This window comes from Mesoplodon densirostris, chromosome 12 (assembly GCF_025265405.1).
Source record: "Mesoplodon densirostris isolate mMesDen1 chromosome 12, mMesDen1 primary haplotype, whole genome shotgun sequence".
Classification (NCBI taxonomy): domain Eukaryota; kingdom Metazoa; phylum Chordata; class Mammalia; order Artiodactyla; family Ziphiidae; genus Mesoplodon; species Mesoplodon densirostris.
This window is the reverse complement of record NC_082672.1, coordinates 11,474,493-11,497,070: the sequence shown is the minus strand read 5'-3', so window position 1 is coordinate 11,497,070 and position 22,578 is coordinate 11,474,493.

The following is a 22,578-nucleotide window of genomic DNA, read 5'->3' as shown; positions in this document are numbered from 1 at the left end:
GAAGTCATGCTTGTGGCCAAGAGTGTATTGATAGGTATTTTAACATCCCAGGATAGTAAAAGCAGTAGCTGCTTTTTTGTAAGAAGGAGATTTAAAATGCATATTGTCCTTGTTAAGATGAAGCTCAGAGACCAGATTCACTTTGTGCCATTTTCTGGCACTATTCTGGACTCAAATCGGTTCTTTCAGCAATGAACTAAGAAATAACAGGGCAGGTGCTTTAAAGTTATTTTCCATGTTAAACTGCAATGGGGGTTTATAAATGCCAAAGATAAAAATCAACTCAGAGACTACTGGTTATTACTTTTTATCCATTAATAATTAATGGGTACCATTAGAATTAGTACACTGGGATTAGGACGGTTTCTCATCAATGGGTTCAAGTTTAAATGAAAGGAAGACTAAATTCTACGTGGAGAAGAGAACTTCCTTTATCTGACCACTGCTTGCTTTTTTCCAGCCTCATCTCTCAACAATCCTGCCATGAACCCTATTCTAGCATTCCCTGAACAGACCCACTTTCAAACATCCGTATTTTTTGCACATGTTGTGGCCTGAAGAGCTTCACCCTGGGCATCATTGCCCAACTTCACGAACTCTTCCTCACCGCTTTAGTCAAAGTAAAATGTTACCCCTTCTAGGAAGCCTTCTCCAAATGTTCTCCATTGAGTGCACCCATGGGATTGGAGGCATCCTCCCCCTATAGAGCACTTAACTTTTTGTTTTTATAGTGACCGTGGGTATTCATAACTGTGTCTGACAGTAGGCTGGGAACAAGAGGTGTATTTTCATATTTGTGCCTCCACAGAGGCTTGAACAGTATGTAGTACTTTGTAGGAGCTCAGAAAACATTGAAGAGAGGAAGGAATGAAGAAGTTATGGGTGAAGTGAGTAAGTAAATTAATTAATAAATGGACAGATGAATAAAATCCAGACTTGGGCAAGACACTCCAAACCTACAGGCTCACTTGTAAACCAAGATGAAACGAAGGCAGGACGCAATGCAGTCTCCCACATGGTGGACACATTCCCCTGCACATCTCCACGAGGGAGCAGCTTCTAACAGCCCCTAGAAGAGCACATCCTCATACACAGGACCTGCTACTCTGCCGGAAATGGTTAGGGATCCCACTAACCCTTTTCCAGTTAAGACCATGAATTTCAAGCCCTGAACAGCAACATAGGTGCCGCCTGATTTGATTTGAGCTTAACAGTTTCCAAACTCCTATTTCCCTATAATTTGATTTGAAAATCTTACTCTGGTCTCTTTTCCTTTTGCTGTTTCCTATGACTTTTCATTCGAGAGCATTCTATATGGCTTCTCAGCCAAAAGATTCCAGATGGGGTTTCATAATCAAAGTAGAGAGATTCCTATTTTTTTCAATAAGCTGAGCTGTGAATCTTCTTCAGTTTAAAAAAATTCACCTGACTCATATTTCCATCACTTCATGTTTAGAAAGATTACTCTTCATTGGTTGATCCTATCACACAAACGTATTTGATCGGTTGCTTCTGTAACCATGGTGATGACCATGGCTCTTACTGTCCCCTCTGAGAAAGTGGGTCCCGGCTCAATAGCGTTGGCCCTGGACTCTTCAAACACTAATCTCATGCATCTAACAGCCTACTGCCATCCACAGTAGACATATCTATTGGCGTGACTTGGCAGAATTTTAAATAGGATTCCCCCACAAACCAAAAGCATCTCTCCCTAAACAGCTCACCAGCTTTTAGCTGTTAATCATACATCAGCTTCTTGAGTCATGAAGGTTGAACATTTCTAGTTTCCTTTGCTTTCTTTCTCCACCAAAATGGGACTTGTCCTTAGGTCCTGACAACTGTGTTTTCAGTTACCTGGCAACCGACGTCCAGTTACATCGCACACACCAAACGTAGTCCTCCCCGTCCCTTCTGAACTTTATGTAACACCCACAGGATGTCAGAGTACTTGTCCCCATGCTGGTTTCCCACCAAAGGACCATACATAAGTCATTTAAATATTCCACATTTGATTCCTTCCTCTAGCCTTTAACACAGTGCTAGGATGTATGTAATTCATAAAAACGTATTATCAGATAACTATTAAATCACCACCTTTTTTACATCATTATTTTCTAGGTTCACATTAAGCAGTACTTCCTGCTTGAACTATTGCAATCTCTTGTTTAACTCTTTTCTCTGCCTGTGAATCTGTTATTTTATCTAATCCATTACACACCACATTAATTTTCCTGTGTTATTTCATCTTGTCCAGAAACTCTTAATGGTTCCTCCTTGCTTAATGAAGTGAGAAAATTTCCTTTGCCCAGCATCTGGGTCTCTTTAAAATTTTAGACCCAACCTATCTTTCCATCTTTATCACCCACTAACTGTTTTAATTGTTCCTTTCCTTGGTACTTCCTGACCATGGCTCTATCATTATTAGGATACTCATTTCCCATCTTCTACTACCCTCCTGGTCCCCAGTGAAGTTCCCTCCATTTGTTTTTAGTGCTGTGTGGCCAGTGTGAAATTTAAGTGAACCCTCTAGGCTTGGCATACTTCACAAAAGGTCTGTGAGAAGTCCTTCATTTGTTTATATTTATTTTTAATTTGTCTTCCTTATCCCTCATCCTCACTTCTCTTTCCTCTGCAGTCATGCATTACATATCCTTCTATGATATCTACCTACCTATCCATCTCTCTCTCTGTCTGAAATGGGGGTATCTATCTATCTATATATATACATTTCTGTTAAAACATGGAATATTGTTTTGTGAATTTGAAACTTACATAAATGATATTATGCTATACCATTTTTTCTGATCTCTTTAATTCACCACTCCTCTTGAGTGTAACTCCTTATAAATCTAGGTCATTATTTCCATCTGCTGCATTTTTACTTTTACTCACCCCCACCCTCTTATGTGAGTACCTAAGTTGTCTCCAGTTGCTTGCCAGTAAAAACAGCGCTCTGGAAAGTATCCTCATACCAGCTTAATTCTCCCATACATACAAATTCAAACCTAAATACCACCTCCATGAGTAAACTGCCATCAGAAATGTACTTTCTCTTTGAGACTTTCATTCATTCATTCCTTAATTAAAACAATATTTATTGAGTCCCCATTATATTATAATCCCTGTTACAGAGCTGGGGACCCAGCAGTAAACAAAAAATATAAAGCCCTAATGGAGCCATAGGTAGTCAGGACAGAGAGGCAGTAACCAAATAAATAGGTAAAATATATAGAATGTTACATACTAACAAGGGCTATGGAGAAAAATAAAACAGAGAAACAAGATAGGAGGTCCAGTTTGAGAGAGGGCTATAACTTGAGGGAACAACATTTGTGGTATAGGAAATAGCATGTGCAAAGGCCCTGAGGCAGGAGGAGCTTAGGCACACATGTTTGTGGATGGCAAGTGGGCCACTCTGGCTGGAGGCAGGTGAGTAAGAGGAAAGAGTAGAAGATGAGATCAGAGAGGTAATGGGGAGCCAGATAAAGTACCATGGGACCCAAATTCTACTTATCTCAGCCTCTCTCACAGGACTTATCCCTTTAAGCCTTTATTACAGTTTTATGGATTATCATCCCCTCAATCAGATGGTCTCTTACTTACTTTTGTGCTCCTCATAGCACCCATCTCCACAAGCGGTTGTTGAAAGAATGAAACACAAAGGTCTAACCTGTGTGTGACTCTCCAGAAGACACACTGAGAAGAAGTGAATAACACATAAGGATGTGTGTGGCACTATATGCACAGTTTGGGGCATTGTGCAAAGCTTATAAGAGCCCTAGTCTAATACAGGCAATTATAAGAGTGATAAATATAAGAAAAAAATAAGAAAGCAGTTTTGTGAAAACATGGGTAGAAACACAAATAAAAGAACAAAATCCATTAAAGATATTCTTACTGTTTGTAGAAATTTAATGTCTATTGGGCTCAAATTGTGTCATGGCAGATACAATCTCTGTCTGACCATACAAGATTGAAAGTCTGCCATATTAGAATTAGGTCTTGGTGCAAGTGAAAGAAAATCCAGTTAACTATGCATAAATATATCAAGTTTCATTTTCTCATGTAGAGAGTATGAAAGCAGACAATCCAAAATTTGTGAGGCCACTTCACAATCACAAGAAACCAAGGCTTCTTCTACATTATTGCTCTTCAGCCTGGGCTGTTGATTCATGATCCAGTGTGGCTGCTTGAGCTCCAGTCATTGCACTCACATTCCAACGAGCAGGAAGAAAGAAAGAGAGTAAGGGCATATGCCCTCCCTTTTAGGACACTTCCCCAAATTCACACACTGAAACTTCCAAAGTACCTTCTTGGTCAGCTCTGACTCCAAAACCACACCTTGCAAAGGAGATCAGAAAATATAGTCTTTATTCCAAATGGCCATGTGTTCAACTAAAAGAAGTCAAGGATTCCATGACCAAGGGAGTAGGAGAGATGAGACATTGAAAGACAAGAGTAGTTTCCCATATAACTATGTCCCCCACACACACACTTTGCTCCAAACAAGATTCTAGTGGCCTAGAAAGATGCATAAATTATAGCCAGAGAGCATGTGTTAAAATAAGTGAGAAAGAAGAAAGCAAAACACAGGTAGGGATATTAAGGTAACCTCAAAATGAGGTTAATACAATAATGCCCATGATAGAGAGCCAGGTACTTGCTACAGGAAATTCATGAACTTGGTTCTCACCTTTCTAACAGCCAGCCCAACCAAGGAAGCCTGATAAGTTACACAGTTCAGTTACCACAAGATAAAAAACAGGCTGGTCATTCAGGAAAAGCACAGCTATCCAGACAAGAGAGGAATTTCTCTCAGGGGAAGAGTACCTATTAATTTTCACTTGGGAGGAAGCATTTTTTAAGGGAAGAAAGATTGATGAAGTGGAGAGGAGGCTCACAGTAGAGGACATGGTGAGAGAAGACAGTGAATAGTATTAAAATATCTTGAGTGCAGGGACGTAAGTGGATGGAGATGGAAGTTCAATAAAGTAGAATGCAATGGGATTAAAGCTAGGCACAGGAGGCTGGGCTTGTCAAGCTAGTCAAATGACCCACATGAAGATGGCGCTATTCTACCAGCTCTGCTACTGATCTATCCCTTAGGTTACTCAGAATTCCCACCAGAAATGCAAAGTAGATGAGTATTTAACAAGGTCAGAGCCAGTAGGTGATAGGAGAGGTGACAGGGTTTCCATTTACCACCTGGGTCCACCAACCAGTGCTCTTGGCCATTATTTCAGCATCCTTGTCCTAGAAAAAGAGGACACAGGACAGGCTAACCCAGTGCATGGCTTCTGGGGCAGATGGGTCTTAGGAGGCACCCAATGCTTGAAGTCCTGGCAAGCACCCCAGTTCCTCAGATTGGGCCACCTTGAATAAGCAGCACAACTTTCTGATCCTTCATTTCTTCATCCATAAAGAGTGTAATAACCTTGCTCACAAAGTTATTTTGAGAATCGATTGTGAAAACACAAAATGTAAAGTTATTGTCATATAATAACAGGGACTAACTTGTCCTAGACTTACTTCTACTCTCTTAGAGCAAGTTCCCCAGGATAATACTAAATTGGAGCATTTCACTCCTTTGATTGTTTCCCTTGCTATGCAGAATCTTTTTAGTTTGATGTAGTCCCACTTGTTTATTTTGTGTTTTTTGCCTGTATTTTTGGTGTCCTATTCATGAAATCATCGTAAGACCAATATCAAAAGGCTTTTTCCCCTTTGTGTTCTAAGAGTTTTACACTTTCAGGTCTTACGCTTATGTTTTTAATCCATTTTTAGTTGATTTTTGTGTCTAGTGTAAGATAAGGGTCCAATTTCATTCTTTTGGTTAAAATAGTTTTTCTTACTATTTGTTGAAGAGATTACCCTTTCGCCATTGTGTACTCTTGGTACCGTTGTTAAAGCTTACTTGACCATATGCGCATGGATTTACTTCTGGGCGCTCTATTCTGACTTTATGCCTGTACCACACTATTTTGATTATTGTAGCTTTGTAATACATTTTGAAATCAGGAAGTTGATGCCTCCAGCCGTGTTCTTCTTTCTCAAGATTATTTGGCTACCCCTAGTCTTTTACAGTTCTATATGAACTGTAGAATTGTTTCTCTATTTCTGAAAAAATGCCATTCCGATTTTGATAGGGATTGCACTGAATCTGTAGATAGCTTTGGGTAGTATGGGCATTTTAACAGTATTAAGTCTTCCAATTCATGAACACGGGATGTCTCTCTATAAAAGACAACCTATGAAATTGGAGAAAATATTTGCAAATCATATATCTTATAAGGGGTTAATCTGCAAAATATAGAAGGAATTCCTATAACTCAACAGCAACAAAACTGAAACCCAATTTAAAAATGGGGTAAGGACCACCTAGAGGGGTGGGATAAGGAGGGTGGGAGGGAGAGAGATGCAAGAGGGAAGAGATATGGGGATATATGTATAGCTGATTCACTTTGTCATAAAGCAGAAACTAACACACCATTGTAAAGCAATTATACTGCAATAAAGATGTTAAAAAAAATGGGCTAAGGATTTGAATAAACATTTCTCCAAAGAAGACATACACATGGTCAACAGATACATGAAAAAATGCTCAATGTCACTAATCATCATGGAAATGCAAATCAAAACCACCATGATAAATTACCTCACACCTGTCAGTTTGGCTATTATTAAAAAAAAAAAAGACAACAAATGTTGGTGAGGGAGTGGAAAATGGAAACCTCTGCACCTATCGATGGGAATGCAAAGTGGTGTAGCCACTATGAAAAAGATCATGCAGCTTCCTCAAAAAAAGTGAAAAAGAACTACCATGTGATTCAGCAATCCCACATCTGGGTATTAATTTAAAAGAATTGAAATCAGGATCTCAAAGAAATATTAGTACTTCCATGTTTGTTGCAGCATTATTCACAGTAGCCAAGGTATGGAAACAATTTAAATGTCCATCAACAGATGACTAGGTAAAGAACACGTGGTATATACATACTATTTAACCTTAAAAAAAGAAGGAAATTCTGCAAGATGTGACAACACAATGAACCTAGAAGTCATTATTCTTAGTGAAATAAGCCAGTCACAGAAAGACAAATACTGCATGATTCCACTTATATGAGGTATCAAAAATAGTCAAGTTCAGGGCCTCCCTGGTGGCGCAAGTGGTTGAGAGTCCGCCTGCCGATGCAGGGGATACGGGTTCGTGCCCCGGTCTGGGAGGATCCCATATGCCGCGGAGCGGCTGGGCCCGTGAGCCATGGCCGCTGAGCCTGCGCGTCCGGAGCCTGCGCGTCCGGAGCCTGTGCTCCGCGACGGGGGAGGCCACAACAGTGAGAGGCCCGCATACCGCAAAAGGAAAAAAAAAAAAAAAATAGTCAAGTTCATAGGACCAAAGAATGGAATCATGGTTGCCAGGGGCTGTGGGAAGAGGGAAATGAGGGGTTACTGATAACAGGCATCCAGTTTCAGTTAAGTGAAATGAGTAAGTTCTAGAGCTCTGCTGTACAACACTGTGCCTCTACTTAACAATACTGTATTGTACACTTAAGAATTTGTTAAGAGGGTGGATATCATGTTAAGTGTTCTCACCACAATAAAACAATTTTTTAAAGTAAAATGGGGGGGGAAATTTAGGGCAAGAGCTGTGAGACTTAACAGGGGTGAGGGTTAATTCAGAATCCTCAAACGTCCACTTTGGTCTTCTGCCATAAAGATGCACCTACCTAAGAAACTACCCTCTTTATTGCTGCAGCTCTCGAGAGGAAGGGGCTGTTTACACTCAGTGTGTAATCTTGTTTGGACCATTTTTCTCAATATGAAGGGTCCAAGATAACTGCTAATGGAAGCACATCAATGCATCCAAATTAGAGAAACTTCAGGCAGGGCAAATCAGTCTGTAAGCTGCATTGGGTTGTGTATTATGTTTGTTTCTTCTTCACTATATTCCCAGCACATCGAAAATAGTAGGCGATCAGTCAATATTTGAGGAGTGAATAAATATAGTAAAGAACTCTGGGAATTCAGATTTTATTCCACTTATATATGTAAGTGCATGTGGTAAACAAACAAACAAACCAAAGGAATATGTATATATAGCTGTGTCCCCCCAAATTCATGTGTTGAAGCATTAACCTCCAAGGTGATGTGATTTGGAGATGGGGTCTTTGGGAGTACTCAGATCATAAGGATGGAGCCCACATGAGGGGATCTGTGCCCTTATAAGAAGAGACAGGAGAGCGCTCTCTCTCTCTCCCTGTCTCCATCATGTGGGGATACAGGATGAGAGCTCTCATCAGGATCGGAATCGCAATCTGTCAGCACCTTGATCTTGGACTTGTCAGTCTCCAAAGTATGAAAAATAAATATCTGTTGTTTAAACCACTCAGTCTATGGTATTTTGTTATATTAGGCTGACCTAAGATATATATGAATGTTATTTGGAGAAATAGTAAAACAGGCAATAGAAAGCTGGTTTTCACCAAAAGGGCCAAGGAATATGGCAAAAAAAAAAAAAAAACCCACCTTGAATTTAACCCTAAATCAATGTACTAAATGATAACATGATAACAAATGATAACAAATGAAAAAAAATTACTAAATTACTAAATTACTAAATTTATCCAAGAGTACCATTTGTTGTTTTTTTAAAACTTTCTCTTTTTTTTACATTTTTTTGCATGGCTATTATAAACTGCAAAAACTCTGTTTTATTTTTCACACCCATAGGAAATATGCCATTCATTCATTCATTCACACATTTATTCATGTTTTTTCAGTAAACAATTACTGTATGCCAGCTAAGAGCTCAAGTCTTCTCGTAGGTAATTAATGAGAAAATTGAATACTTCTGCCCTCAGAGACTTTACAGTCTCATGAAGGCAGCAGACACCTGCATAGGTAATTATAAAACAGTGGGTAAAGTATAATGGTTTGCAACAGCAGCACATAGGCTTAATACCCGGTCTATAATCAAAGAGAACAGAAAAAGGATTTCTCTAGGAAGATGAATCTTAGGTCACTCTTGAAATTCAAATAAAACAAACCTGAGGAGAGAAGTTGGAAAGAGGATGGTTCGAGTAGACAGTAAATGCAAAAGCCTGAAACAAAAGCATATATTGAAACTCAAAGAATTTCTGTACTGCTGAACAGTAGAGTATTGCATGGAGGACACAGATGCCATGGCAAAGATCTGACTGAACATGTACACTGAGCATGACACATCCACTACCGTTCCTTCTTCCCAGGTCCATGGCAGGCTTAGCTCACAGCATGCCCACAGAACCCAGATGCAGCCTCTGGATCCTCCTCAGCCTGGTGCTCTAGAGAGTCAATTTCAACCCGTCACCAGGCAAGATGAACTCTACTGTCCAAGTTTGCAGCAGATGATGGGGAGCCTTTGAAGGTTATAAACAGGGAAAGCACAGTAGCCAGATTTGTGATTTAAAGATCTCTGTGGCAGAATTGTAGATAGTGGATTTGGGAGACGGGGGCAAACAAACATGAAAGAATATTGTTTTATCTTATATATGAGTCACTATAGGACATAAATTCTTCCCATAACCTATGTTCAAAAGGAAATTAAAAAGCAAATGACACATAGGGTCTGGGCTGGCACTGTGTTTGGCCCTATAATTAACATCAATTCCAAAGGGAAGAAATTTTAAAACTTTCCCTCAGAAGTTTCCATATCTTGGCTATGCTAACATTTGCTTCTGGAGGGTGAAGGTGCTAAAGTTTATTTAGAAAAAAAAATCATCTCATAATGAATGCTACCACCTTACTAAGGAGGAAAGTTGTTATTTGTAGCTACTGTTTTACCACCAGAGAGTAGAGAGCTAGAAACTTCAATAAGAAAAGCTCAACAAGAAGAGAATAATAATTTAGTTTGGTCTACACCGCTGTTACAGCCAGAGCAGCTAGTGACTTTCAAAATAGCCTCAACTGGGCTTGTTGAATTAAGAGACAGCCATTTTTTCCCCACCTTTTTTTATATCCCAGCAGAACTGCCACTTGTCAGTCGATTTGTTTTTAATTCCCAGGTCTCTCCAGTTTGTTTGTAGCTACTATGTTTTTTTTTCTTTTTAAGTGCATGAGGAAGGTTAGAGTTTTGATAATCCACATCCCCCCAAAGGCTCCAGGGATGCAAGGAAGCAAACAGAGCTAAGTTGAGAGGGGACGTATTAGCAGGAAAAAAACACAAGATAGGAAGGCCTACTCTCATTACACAGGTGAGGTTTTCCCAGGAATGCTGGGGAGGTGACAAATCAAGCAGAGGGAAGCAGACATTCAACACCAGGCATTTAGCGAAGAGAGACAGGAAGAGGAGATGTCTGAGTCGGTTTTATATACACGTAGTATTCTGCAGGCCTGAGGCGCCTGGGCCTCCTGCAAAGCATTTCATGTTTCATGGTACTTATCACTGACAAGTCTAGACTTCAGGACAAAGACACCAGCCTGAAGAGGGCAAGGGGTGCGGGGAGGCAGAGGCAGGGCGCAGGGAATGAGGAGGGGAAACTCCTTTCTCAGGGGAGTCAATAGCAAAAATGTGAAAGCAGAACAGAGTTGTGCTCTTTCCCTTGGTGGGGGGCGGAGGGGAGCCATGTTTATTTAAAGGTATTAGAGGAGGTTGGGAGTCTGGGAACTCTGCCCCTGACCTCTATCGACTAATGGGTAACTAAAATACCACTGTTTTCTGTTTCTTTTGTTCGGGGGGAGTGGCATCAAGGGAAACTGGAAGACACTATTAAGAGACACTATTAAGACGTTTAACTTCATTGATTTATGCTTTAATCTAGAAAGCAATTAAGAGGAATTTTAATGGCAGAATGTGTTCCCCGCCCTGAAATCTATCAAAATCTGTGCAATCATTTTACTTTGCTTTCAATACATAAAATACAAACACTCTTCCTTCTCTCAAGGAACAACTGTTAGAGTACAGACACTTGTGGAAGCCAAGAGTGGAGGATGTCAATTACAGTGAAGGAAGTGACTCTGTCAATTATGCCTTCCCCTGGTGCAGTTACAGGCTGTGTCCACACAGCCAGCCATTTGAGGAGTCAGTCAGCAAACAGTCAGGGTCTACACAGAAGTGTAAACCGTCAGAGGTGAGTCTACCGACGCAAGCGTCAGAGAGGGCTCCCTTTTCACCTCTAATCTCTCTTCAGCATTGTCACTCACACTCTCCCCACCCCCAAATACTCTGTGACTTCCCGCCCCCACCACCCCCATCCATCGTCTCTATAGGAGGATTCTGAGCAAGGGTCCTAGATTCGCAGAGTCCGAGCAGAGCTTCTACGGGATAAACATATGTGTTTTTTTCTTACTAATATGAATCACCTCTCCCAACAAAACCTTAATTGGGTACTTTCTGTTAATAAAATGACTATGTCCATTTATAGTCTTACTAAAAACTCTCTTCCTGGAGAGAAGGGAGATGAAGAGACATCTCTCCTGCCATAGGTCTGCGTTCTAATGTGTAATATTGTGTAATATCTCTTCCTTTCCACACCCAGGGACATTAGTAGTAAGGCAGGTAAGATTTTTTTTTTTTTGGTTCCTGATGGTTTCTGTTTTGACAAGACCTCTTTAAAGACCTGCCAGCTCGGCTGTAAAAATTTGCTCTGGATTGAAACTTGGCACTTATAGTTGCAGTCCCAGAGCAGCCTTTTTTTTTTTTTTACACTAAATTTGGACTAAATCTGTTAAGACTCTTCTTGAAATTGTGAGTGTAGAAATAAAATTCAGGAGCCACAGGAGTTTCTTGATGTTCTGTGTCCCCACTATGTGAGGAATACAGATTCTGATTTCTAAAAAACGACAAATTAAAATTTCTTCCGAGACCTCCCTGGTGGCGCAGTGGTTAAGAATCCGCCTGCCAGTGCAGGGGACATGGGTTCAATCCCTGGTCCGGGAAGATCCCACATGCCACGGAGCAACTAAGCCCGTGTGCCACAACTACTGAGCCTGCGCTCTAGAGCCCGTGAGCCACAACTACTGAGCCCACGAGCCACAACTACTGAAGCCCGCATGCCTAGAGCCCATGCTCCAAAACAAGAGAAGCCACCACAGTGAGAAGCACGTGCACCGCAACGAAGAGTAGCCACCCAGCTCGCAGCACAGCAATGAAGACCCAACACAGCCAAAAATAAATAAATTAATTAATTAATTTAAAATAAATAAATTAGGGCTTCCCTGGTGGCGCAGTGGTTGAGAGTCCACCTGCCAATGCAGGGGACACGGGTTCGTGCCCCGGTCCGGGAGGATCCCACATGCCGCGGAGTGGCTGGGCCCGTGAGCCATGGCCACTGAGCCTGCGCGTCCGGAGCCTGTGCTCCGCAACGGGAGAAGCCACAGCAGTGAGAGGCCTGTGTACCGAAAAAAAACAAAAATAAATAAATAAATTAATTAATTAATTAAAAAATTTTCTTCCTGCGGTGTGTGTCTGTGGGCAAACTTGTCTAAATAGACAATACATTCATGTACTGCAGGTGAACAAACGTCAAGCCATTTCAGATAAGGAAATGTTAAGCAAACTCCAGGCCCCCATCTCTCAATCCCCACTGGGAAGCTGATGGGCTGTGAGGCTCAGAGGAAGAAGGAAGCACACTGAGCATCAGAGTCGGCCTCTTTCGCTCCATCCTGAGATGGCAGGGGAGGCAGATGGGAGCCTGTGGTCCAACCAGGAGCATGGCCACCTTTAGCAGAGGCCCAGATAGAGCAGCCGCTGTTGACAGATGATGTTCAACTTGTCAAGAGAGCAGTTTGGTTTCCTCCATCTCATGTATGTCTCTCCTGTCCACCAGCCACCAAAGGGTTAATGACAGCAATGTTATCACAACCTGCTCACAAGCTCTTCTTTTTTTCCTCAGCCCAGAGACTTAGGAAAATATTTCTCTTAGCTGCCTGTATTTGGTTCACATTTTTTATTGTTTTTTACTGTATTAAAATGGTCCCCCAAGTAAAATGTTTAAAAATGTATCGAGTGAGACATCTCATGTCAACCCCTGTCCTCATTCCCCCAGTACTGTCACCCTGATGAGAAATCATTCATGTGGGTTTCTCCGTGATCCCTCCAAGGCTTCTTTATGCAAAACTCAAGTAAGGGAAACTATACTTTTATAGTCTTTTCTTTCATTTTACGCCATCCTGCACCTTGCCTTTTTCAGTTAACAATATTTTTCCATGTTAGAGCATAAAGATCTTCCCTGTTCATTTCTGATGCCTCCAATGTCACGTTGTGTAAACGTGGTCAGCCATCTACTTTGTCTTATGTACTTGTGCTGTTTCCAACCTTTTCTTATTCCAAATATTGAAGCAATGAAGAACATGTTCTGTTTTCTGTATTCTAACCCATAAATTTATACTTGAATCTTCGTTAATTACATCATTTTGCTCTCTTCTCCAACTTTTTGAGTGTCACGTTTAGCTTACTTTCATTGTTTCATTTTTTATTGATCTAAGCATTTTATATCATGACCATTTTTCTTAGCAAAATGGCTAAATTCCAAAATTCTGATATGTTTCATCATTATTAAATTCTGCATTTTTGGTTTACATTCCCTCTTTGACCCAAGAATTGTTCAACAGTTTTATTTTGCTTTCCAAGTGTAAGGGCCTTGTTCTAAATTGAACTGTATATTCATTGCATTGTTGCCAGATAATTTTGCTGTGCTATTTCTATATTTCTACTTCATTAGAATTTATTGAGATTTTCTTTGTGGTTTAATTGACATGTGATCAATTTTTTGTGAAGGATGTATGGGCACTTAAAAAGTAGGGGGAGGGCTTCCCTGGTGGCGCAGTGATTGAGAGTCCGCCTGCCGATGCAGGGGACATGGGTTCGTGCCCCGGTCCGGGAAGATGCCCCAGTCTGTGAAGATCACACATGCCGCGGAGCGGCTGGGCCCGTGAGCCATGGCCGCTGAGCCTAGAGCCTGTGCTCCACAACGGGAGAGGCCACAACAGTGAGAGGCCCGCATACCACACACACACACAAAAAAAGTAGGGGGAGGTTTGTGCATTTGAAATATATCCAGAAGATCTAACTTATTGTGTTGTTTGGATCTTCTTTATCATTGTTTTGTTTTGTTTTGTTTTGTTTTTGACTACTTGATATATCATACTGAGAGAGGTGAGTCTCCATCTCTATTTATTAGTGAACTTCTTATATCTGCTGTGGTTCCTGTCTCATGGAAGTTTCCACTGTCATTTGCTGCATAAATATTCTTAATTATTGCATCTTGTGTGAATTGTAGCCTTGAGCATTATAAGGTTTTGTTTCTGTCATTATTTATGTTCTTTGGCCTGAATTCTACCTTGTTTGACATTAAGATTATAACCTTTATTTCTATTTCTGTTTACCTTTTCCTGGCATAACTTTGTAATTTTATTTGTTAATTGCTTTTAGTTTTCTCTCTTGTACTCAGCATAGAGCTGTGTGTGCTTTGTAACACAGGCTGAATTTTTTTAAGTGAGGTAATTCTATTTTTATTTGCTCATGTAACAGATAAGTATGTACTCTCATCTGTAATATCAATTCATATTATATTTATATATGTATGTATGCATAAATATGTATGTTTAATTTTTACATTGTGGTCCCTTTGCTCCTTTTTGTTTGCTATTGTTGGTTATTTTTCTAATATTTAGAAAGTTATTTCTTCTGTTCTTGGAATTAACTGTTACGTTAAACTTTTACATAATGTCCTTAATTCCCTCTTTGCTTTAGACATTATATATTAGTTTCCTGTTATAAGCAACAATTAGTTTATAAGCTCTTCCCCTTCCTTCACCACCTAATTTGAAGCAATACAATTATTGCCTTTTACATTTGCCTTGTACTATACAATAAGCTAAAACATTTACTACCTGATTTGTCAGCCTCAGAGGATAATTTTTGACTCCCAGCTATTTCCTCTGAAGCAAGCAATGATCCTACACAACTTTCCATCTTTGTTTTCCATTCTCCCATTTTTTTGGTGTATTATTTCTACATTTTCAGAGGGTATAAATACAATTATCAATAACTTTCCTTTGGTCTGAGTTTCAAAGTTAAATAAATATATTTAATATTCACCACTAGTCCTTTTCCTAAAACCTCCCCAATCCCATCTTGGTTGGCCAAAGCTCATTCTCTAGTAGATTCCCCAGCAAGATATGTTCAAAACTGTTGGTCTTTATAACTCTGAGCAACTTGCCTGGGTATAAAATATTCAGTTTACACTTTTCCCCTTCGGATGTCTTATAAATTGCTTAATGACATTTGCTATAGGATGTTGTTATTGAAAAGCTTGATGCCAACCTGATTTTCTTTCCCTTAAAAGGACTTTCCTTTACCTGGATGTCATAAAAATACTTGCTTTATTTTCCAAATCAAATATTATAATCAGTTATGAGTCAGTGTTAACAGTTTGGGGTCAACTTTCACTTTCAGCATACACATTAACATCTGTTTCTTTTCAAGAAAAATGTCATGAATTATAGCCTCAATATTTGTTCTTTGCTCCACTGTGCTTATTTTCTTTTTTGGGAGTTTCAATTATAGAAATGTTAGATTCCCTTTGCCTCTCCTCTATATCATTTTCTCCACATCCATTTTTAAAATACATTTTTTATTTTTTTCCTATTGTCTCAGTTCTAATCTTCATGTTCTCAATTACTGTTCAGACCATGACTATTTCATTTTGTTCTGCATAATTTAGTCTTCTTTTCTGAAATGGTCTTATTCTTCTATTGTGAGTGTGTGTGTGCGCATATATTAATGAGGCTTTTTTTAATGTTGAAATTTGGCTCTTCCAAGTGTGGCAAGGCCTATATATATATTAGTGTGAATAAAAGTTAAGGCTCACCATCCCTTTCTGCACCAAGCTAAGCATTTAGCTTTAAGAATGGAAATGGTATTGTGCGGACTTATCTGAAAATCCTGTCTATTTCACAGGTGACCCACATGGAAATTTAGTGAAATACTGTAGAATACCATAGTTATTTAATCAAAACAATTCATTAAGGCAGAGAAACAGTTTTAAAATTATAATATATGTGAAAATAATAATATATGTAAAAATGTGTGTGAAAAATACATATGTGAAATATATATTTTTTAAGTAATTTATTTTAACTAAAAATTACTCACCATTCTTTTGATTGGTCAATAGTCCTTGCTTTCCATTTTTCTTTTTTTTATAAAGTTTTTTTTTTGATATGGACCACTTTCAAAGTCTTTATTGAATTTGTTACAATATTGCTTCTATTATATGTTTTGGTTTTTTGGCCCCGAGGCATGTGGGATCTTAGCTCCCCAACCAGGGATCAAACCTGCAACCCCTGCATTGAAAGGTGAAGTCTTAACCACTGGACCGCCGGGGAAGTCCCAGTCCTTGCTTTCAAAATGGGTGACCAGTAATTAAAGCTCCACACCATTTTACTATTTTGTTTTTGTGTGATTTGCACTCAATGCAATGTCTATGATGTTTAATTTCAGTTTTTTTAAAGTTGATGGAATGTAAGGCCCCTTGGGGAACAATATGGAAGGGGGTGTTGATCTCTCAGAATTTTCCTGATATCTTACAGTCATCTCATTCACACCTAAAACAACAGCAAAGTTTTAATAATTTTTCAAATTCTTGTTGAATATTTAACTTTGTTTCCATAGGCATAGCAACATCTTTCACAGTTATATTTCATTATATCACATAATATTTAATTAAGATATATTGTTATAATAACAAAATCAGCTAGCATAAACCCAACTGACTTAGATCTGGAGTGAGCAGACATGGGTGGGATACTAAAAAGCAGCCAACAGCATACTGTAGGTGGTGGCATCAGTCAGTATATTTTAAAGAAAGAGTTAAGAGTATTGGTTAATTTGGTGGGTGAGCTTTGGGCAGGCCAATTAAGAGAGTTTCTGCTGCGTTGAGAGTGTATATAGTTACTCCAGGGCATCCTAGGCTTTCCAGAGCTTTTCACTTGTTATCAATGTGAAATGAGCCATTTCCTATGAAGACAGCAGAGGCAGATCTCTTTTCTACTTTGCTGCTGGTTTCTATGTTTCCATGGATCCAGGATTCTGCTATTATATGTTCAGTGTTACAGAATTATGCCACTCCCCACCTGACCCCTCTGTGCTTGCTGAATGCTGAGTCCTTTCTCTGTCCAATCAGTTTTTGTGATCCTATCATTGCCACCTGCCCCAGCATCTTTATTATCTTTTTAAGAGAGTTTGCTGTGTTCAGGACCCTCTAAGATATGCTGTGCCAATTTTATTCCTTTGCTTTATTTCTCAGCATCAAGCCTACATTCAAAATGCTTTCACTGCTGATTTTCCATTTTATTTCTAAGTTGAAGTAATGAGTTTCCTTCACAAGATCATTAAGATTCATAGGTTATCACAGAGTTCTGACCTTTAAGTGCTAAGAAAATGCTATGGACTGAATGTTTGTGCCCCACCCAAAATTAATTTTTGAAGCTCTAATACCCAGTGCGGAAGTATTTGGAAGTGGGGCGTTTGGGAAGTAATTAGGTTTAGATGAGGTCATGAGGGTGGAGCACCCATGATGAGACTAGTGTCCTCTTAGGAAGAGGAGGAGACCAGAGCTTCCTCTCTCTTTCTGCCATGTGAGGACACAGCAAGTAGGTGGCCTTCACAAACCAAGAAGAGAGCCCTCACCAAAACCCAACCCTGCCACCACCCTGTTCTCAGAACTGTGAGAAATAAATTTCTGTTGTTTAAGAAATCACGCAATCTACGGTATTTTGTTAAAGTAACCCAAACCAACTAAGACAGAAAATACTAGAACAGTCTGAAAGTCATGAAAATTAACCTTGAAATAGTGTCTCTTAGCAGTCACGGGAAAAAATAAGAGGGCAGCAAGGCCAGAAGGCACTGACTCAAGCCTTTGCATAGGTGGAAGTGGCACCTCCAGCACTGGGGGAATTTCTGTGAGGAGAACATATCACTGCATTGTGAGGTAACATAAATAGAGTTTAATCAGCTAACTTTTTTAAAGAGAACTGAAAGAACTGAGATCCTTTGATTCTCAAAAACATGAGGTGACCCACTCCCTCATTTCCAAAACTACATACAGTCTCTTCCTCCTTTTTTGATTTTTATACTCTTGCTTTCTTTCTCACTTGCCTTCATACTTCTATTACTCCTTTTGGAGGTTTTCACTTAAAGATTTACAAACTGTGCCTTGCACTCCCTTAGTTAAGAGGTATTACAAAATAGTATGTGATAAACATAGAAAAGCCTTAGAAAGAAAACGTGTTTTGATATTAGATGGTAAAATAATTGCTTATAAAAAGGCACATTGATTCAGAGTTGGATGAAGGATCTCAGTGGGAAAAACAGGTTAAAATCTATGCCTATTATGATCACATTTTTAAAAAACATAAAAGTATAAATATAAATATATATATGTGTGTATGTGTGTGTGTGTATACACACACATATACCTACACATTGTGTTTGGATGAGTGAATGCTAAGAAAAAAAATCTGGAAGAGTATATGCCAAAAATGTAAATGTTAATCCCCAAGAAAAAAGGAACTCAGATGAATATATGTTACAAGTATATCAAAACACATTTTTAACCCACTACAGAGTTTAATGTCAGCCTGGTCTCCCTTGTACCCCTTCCAAGGAAATCTGCTCACTGAAATAGCAAAACACCATTAATCTTCTGGGCATGGTCTTGAGGACATTAGAATCAGTCTTCAGTGTGTACATGTTCATTGATCTGTATAATGAGGAGATACAAAGATATTAGGGGAAATCATTAGTAAGAATGAAAGTTCACAAACTGTGAAAGAAAATATTTGAAAGTCAGAACCAAAAAAAAAAAAAAGACTACATTCTTCAAGTACAAGGACCAATAAGACAAAGCATATTACTTTTTCATCCTATTCACATGTCAATCAACTGGAGTGTAACAGAGGGCATATGCACAAGGTATCAGGCTGCCTCGAGCAAATGTTACTCAAACACAAAAATCTTCTTTGTCAGCACACTGCCAAATTCAAAGAGTAAGGAATTATTAATACAGGGAAAGTTTGAAGGGCTCTTATTGATTCATAAAATTTTTCTCAAAAGTGGGCCTAAAGCAAAGCTTGGAAAACAACAAGTTCAAGGATCTATGAAAGTGTAAATTGAAGTTAAACTGGTTATACCAAGGCCCAGACTGGCTGCACAACCCCCTTGCTGAGTTGCTGGTGCACAATCCCAAGACATTCAGTGTTGCGGGGAACTGGAGGGAAGAAAGAGGAGCATACATGAAAGATTTCTATTCATTTCCAAAGTATAACATCAAAAAAAGGATAACAAACCCTCTCTGTTGGTCCTGGTCCACTGAGCCCAGATTGAAGGAATTCTTCCTACTTATTGATTTGCAAGGAGTGAAGGAAAGTATTGCAGGAGAGATGAGAATAGAAAAAGAGAAGGGCAGTCTGATATAAGTCTGACTTACAGATCATAGTGCCAATTAGAAAGCAAAGTTTTCATTTCCCAGTTTTCTTTACCTGTGTTCTACCTTCACATAAGGGGAAGGGTGGAAATTCATCTGATTTAACAACACTGAGCAAGATCACAGTCAAGTGGTCATTCATTCATCATCCAACAAATATTTATAGAGGCAATGCCAGGTGTCCAGCAATGTGCTGAGGATGTAATAGGGTCCAAGACGTAGTCTTTGCCCTCAAGGAGTTTATTTTAAGATCAGGGAGGAGTTAAAGATAGCATTTCCGTAAAAATCACATTTCTCTTTTTTTCTTTCAGCTTTATTGAGATGCAATTGACACATAGCACAGTATAAGTTTAAGGCGTACAGCAGAATGACTTGACTTACATATATTGCAAAATGATTACCACAATAAGTTTAGTTACCATCCCTCACCTCATAGGGGTTAAAAAAAGAAAACGTTCCTTGTGATGAGAACTTGGGGATCTACTCTTAGCAACTTTCAAATATACCATATAGCAGTTTTAACTATAGTCATTGGCTGTACATTATATCTGCAATACTTATCTTATAACTGGAATTTTTGACGTATTTTATATTTTTGACCTATTTCAAAATTCACCCATTAATGAAACATTTTTAAAGTTTCTATAATATGCTAGGTTCTGTGTCTAGAAATACAGAGATAATAATATCTGAATATTGTACTGCAGGATATAATATTCCAGCACAGATTCAGCTATATTAACAATCAAACAAGCAAGAAAACAAGATATAAACATCCAGATTTTGTAATATGACATTGTAGACTCAATCCCCATCCCTCAACTAGAAACATGCTGAAATATGGAATAAAATAAAACAAAGTTTTTAAAAAAACAAACTCAAAAGAAAGAAAGGAAATTCTCTGGTTGCCAACAATTATAGAACTAATCGGTCTCTTCAAATATAAACAGAAAATTTATAATAACTAATCACATATTTGCCTTAAAATCCATGCCAAGGGAATTAATAGGATTTTAAAATTTTGTTTTGTTTTTGGTATTCCAATGAATGAACTCTATAATCTGCAGAGGATTAGAAATGAGTTCTTTATATAGATAGTTTATATTCATCTTAGCTCTTTTTTATCCCCAATAAATTGTAAACAGCTCTGTTTTTTTAAAATAAAAATACATATCCACATTTCAAATTAAGAAAATACAGTAAAATACAAAGAAAATAAAAGAAGCCTTTTTAAATTCCAGCACTTAGGGATAACTACTATTAACCTTCTGGTATATAAACTTCCATATTTTTTTCTTTGCATTCACTCATTAAAACATAATATGAGCACATACATATATTTATATATTTCTTAATTTACAAAAATTTAGTTTCATGTAGACCACTGCTTATAAAAATTAGAAATCAAACACTATGCATTTTGAATTTTAAAATTACCATTAAATTATTCATCAGTTTCTGGGAAAATCAAAACGCAGAGTGTATAGAATATATGAAACAGAGCAACAACAGAAATAACAAAACTCATATGATAACTTCATATCAAAATTTGTAGGCTGCAGCCAAAGCTGTACATGGAGGGAAGTACTAGTTTTATATATTAATAAAGGAAACATTATAGAAATGCAATGAGCTAAGTATTCAAATTAAGAAGTTAGAAAATTAACAACTGAATAAATGCAGAAGAAAATTGAAAGGAAATAAAAAATCAATAAAGTATGGGCCTCCCTGGTGGCGCAGTGGTTGAGAGTCCGCCTGCCGATGCAGGGGACACGGGTTCGTGCCCCGATCCCGGAGGATCCCACATGCCGCGGAGCGGCTGGGCCCGCGAGCCATGGCCGCGGGGCCTGTGTGTCCGGAGCCTGTGCTCCGCAACGGGAGAGGCCACAGCAGTGAGAGGCCCGCGTACAGCAAAAAAATAAAAATAAAAATAAATAAAAATAAAATAAAAAATAAAAAACCAATAAAGTAAAAATAAACAATTTACTGAAGGATCTGCAAAAAAATTTATTTGAAAAGTCTAATAAAATTAACAAACCATTGGTAAGACTGACCAAGAAGGGAAAAAAAACGGATGTGACAAACACTGTTAGAAATAAAAATAAATAGTATCATATAGAGAAGCCATTTTAAATTGAAAGTTTTACCAAATGTTTAAGAAATTGTCTGTGCCCTCTGTAAAGCAAAACTTTCTGGAGAATAGAAAGGTCAAGCTTTTTAGCTCATTTCATATAGAATAAAATAATTTTGATTTAAAAATCAGACAAAGATAATAAAAGAAGGAAATATTATTGGCCAATATTTTTCATGAATGGAAAAGCAAAATGTCAGACTAAAAAATTAGAAAACCACAACCTCACAGTCATTAGGATAGCTACTTTCAAAAAATAGAAAATAACAAGTGTTGGCAAGAGTGTGTAGAAACTGGAACCCTTGAGCACTGTTGGTGAGAATGTAAAATGGTGCCGCCCCTATCAGGAACAGTATGGCTGTGATCCAGCAATTCTAAATACTTCTGGGTGTATATCCAAAAGTATTAAAAACAGGGTATCAAAGAGATATTTGAACACCATACTCGTAGCAGCATTATTCACAATAGCCAAGAGGTAGAAAGCAATCTAAGTCTTCATTGATTGAAGATTTGGTTACACAAAATGTGCTATATACATACAAGGGAATATTGGTCACCTTAGAAAGGAAGGAAATTCTGACACATGCTATAAAACGCATTAACCTTGAGGTCATTATGCCAAGTGATATTAGCTAGCCAGTCACAGAAAGAAAAGTATTGTATGATTCTACTTATATGAGGTACCTAGAGGAGTCACATTTATAAAAACAGAAAGTAGGATGGAGGTTGCCAGAGTTGGTTGGAGGGAGGGAGGAATGGGAGCTGTTGTTAATAGGTATAGAATTTCAATTTTGCAGAATGAAAGACTTCTGAAGATTGGTTGCACCACAGTGTGAATGTACTTAACGTTACTGAACCGTACACTTGAAAATGGTTCAGATGGTAAATTTTATGTTATACCTATTTTACTTCAGTTTTAAAAATTAGCATGGCAAATTTAGCAAGGATATCAGAGGGAAACTTGTATGTTTAAAAATTAAG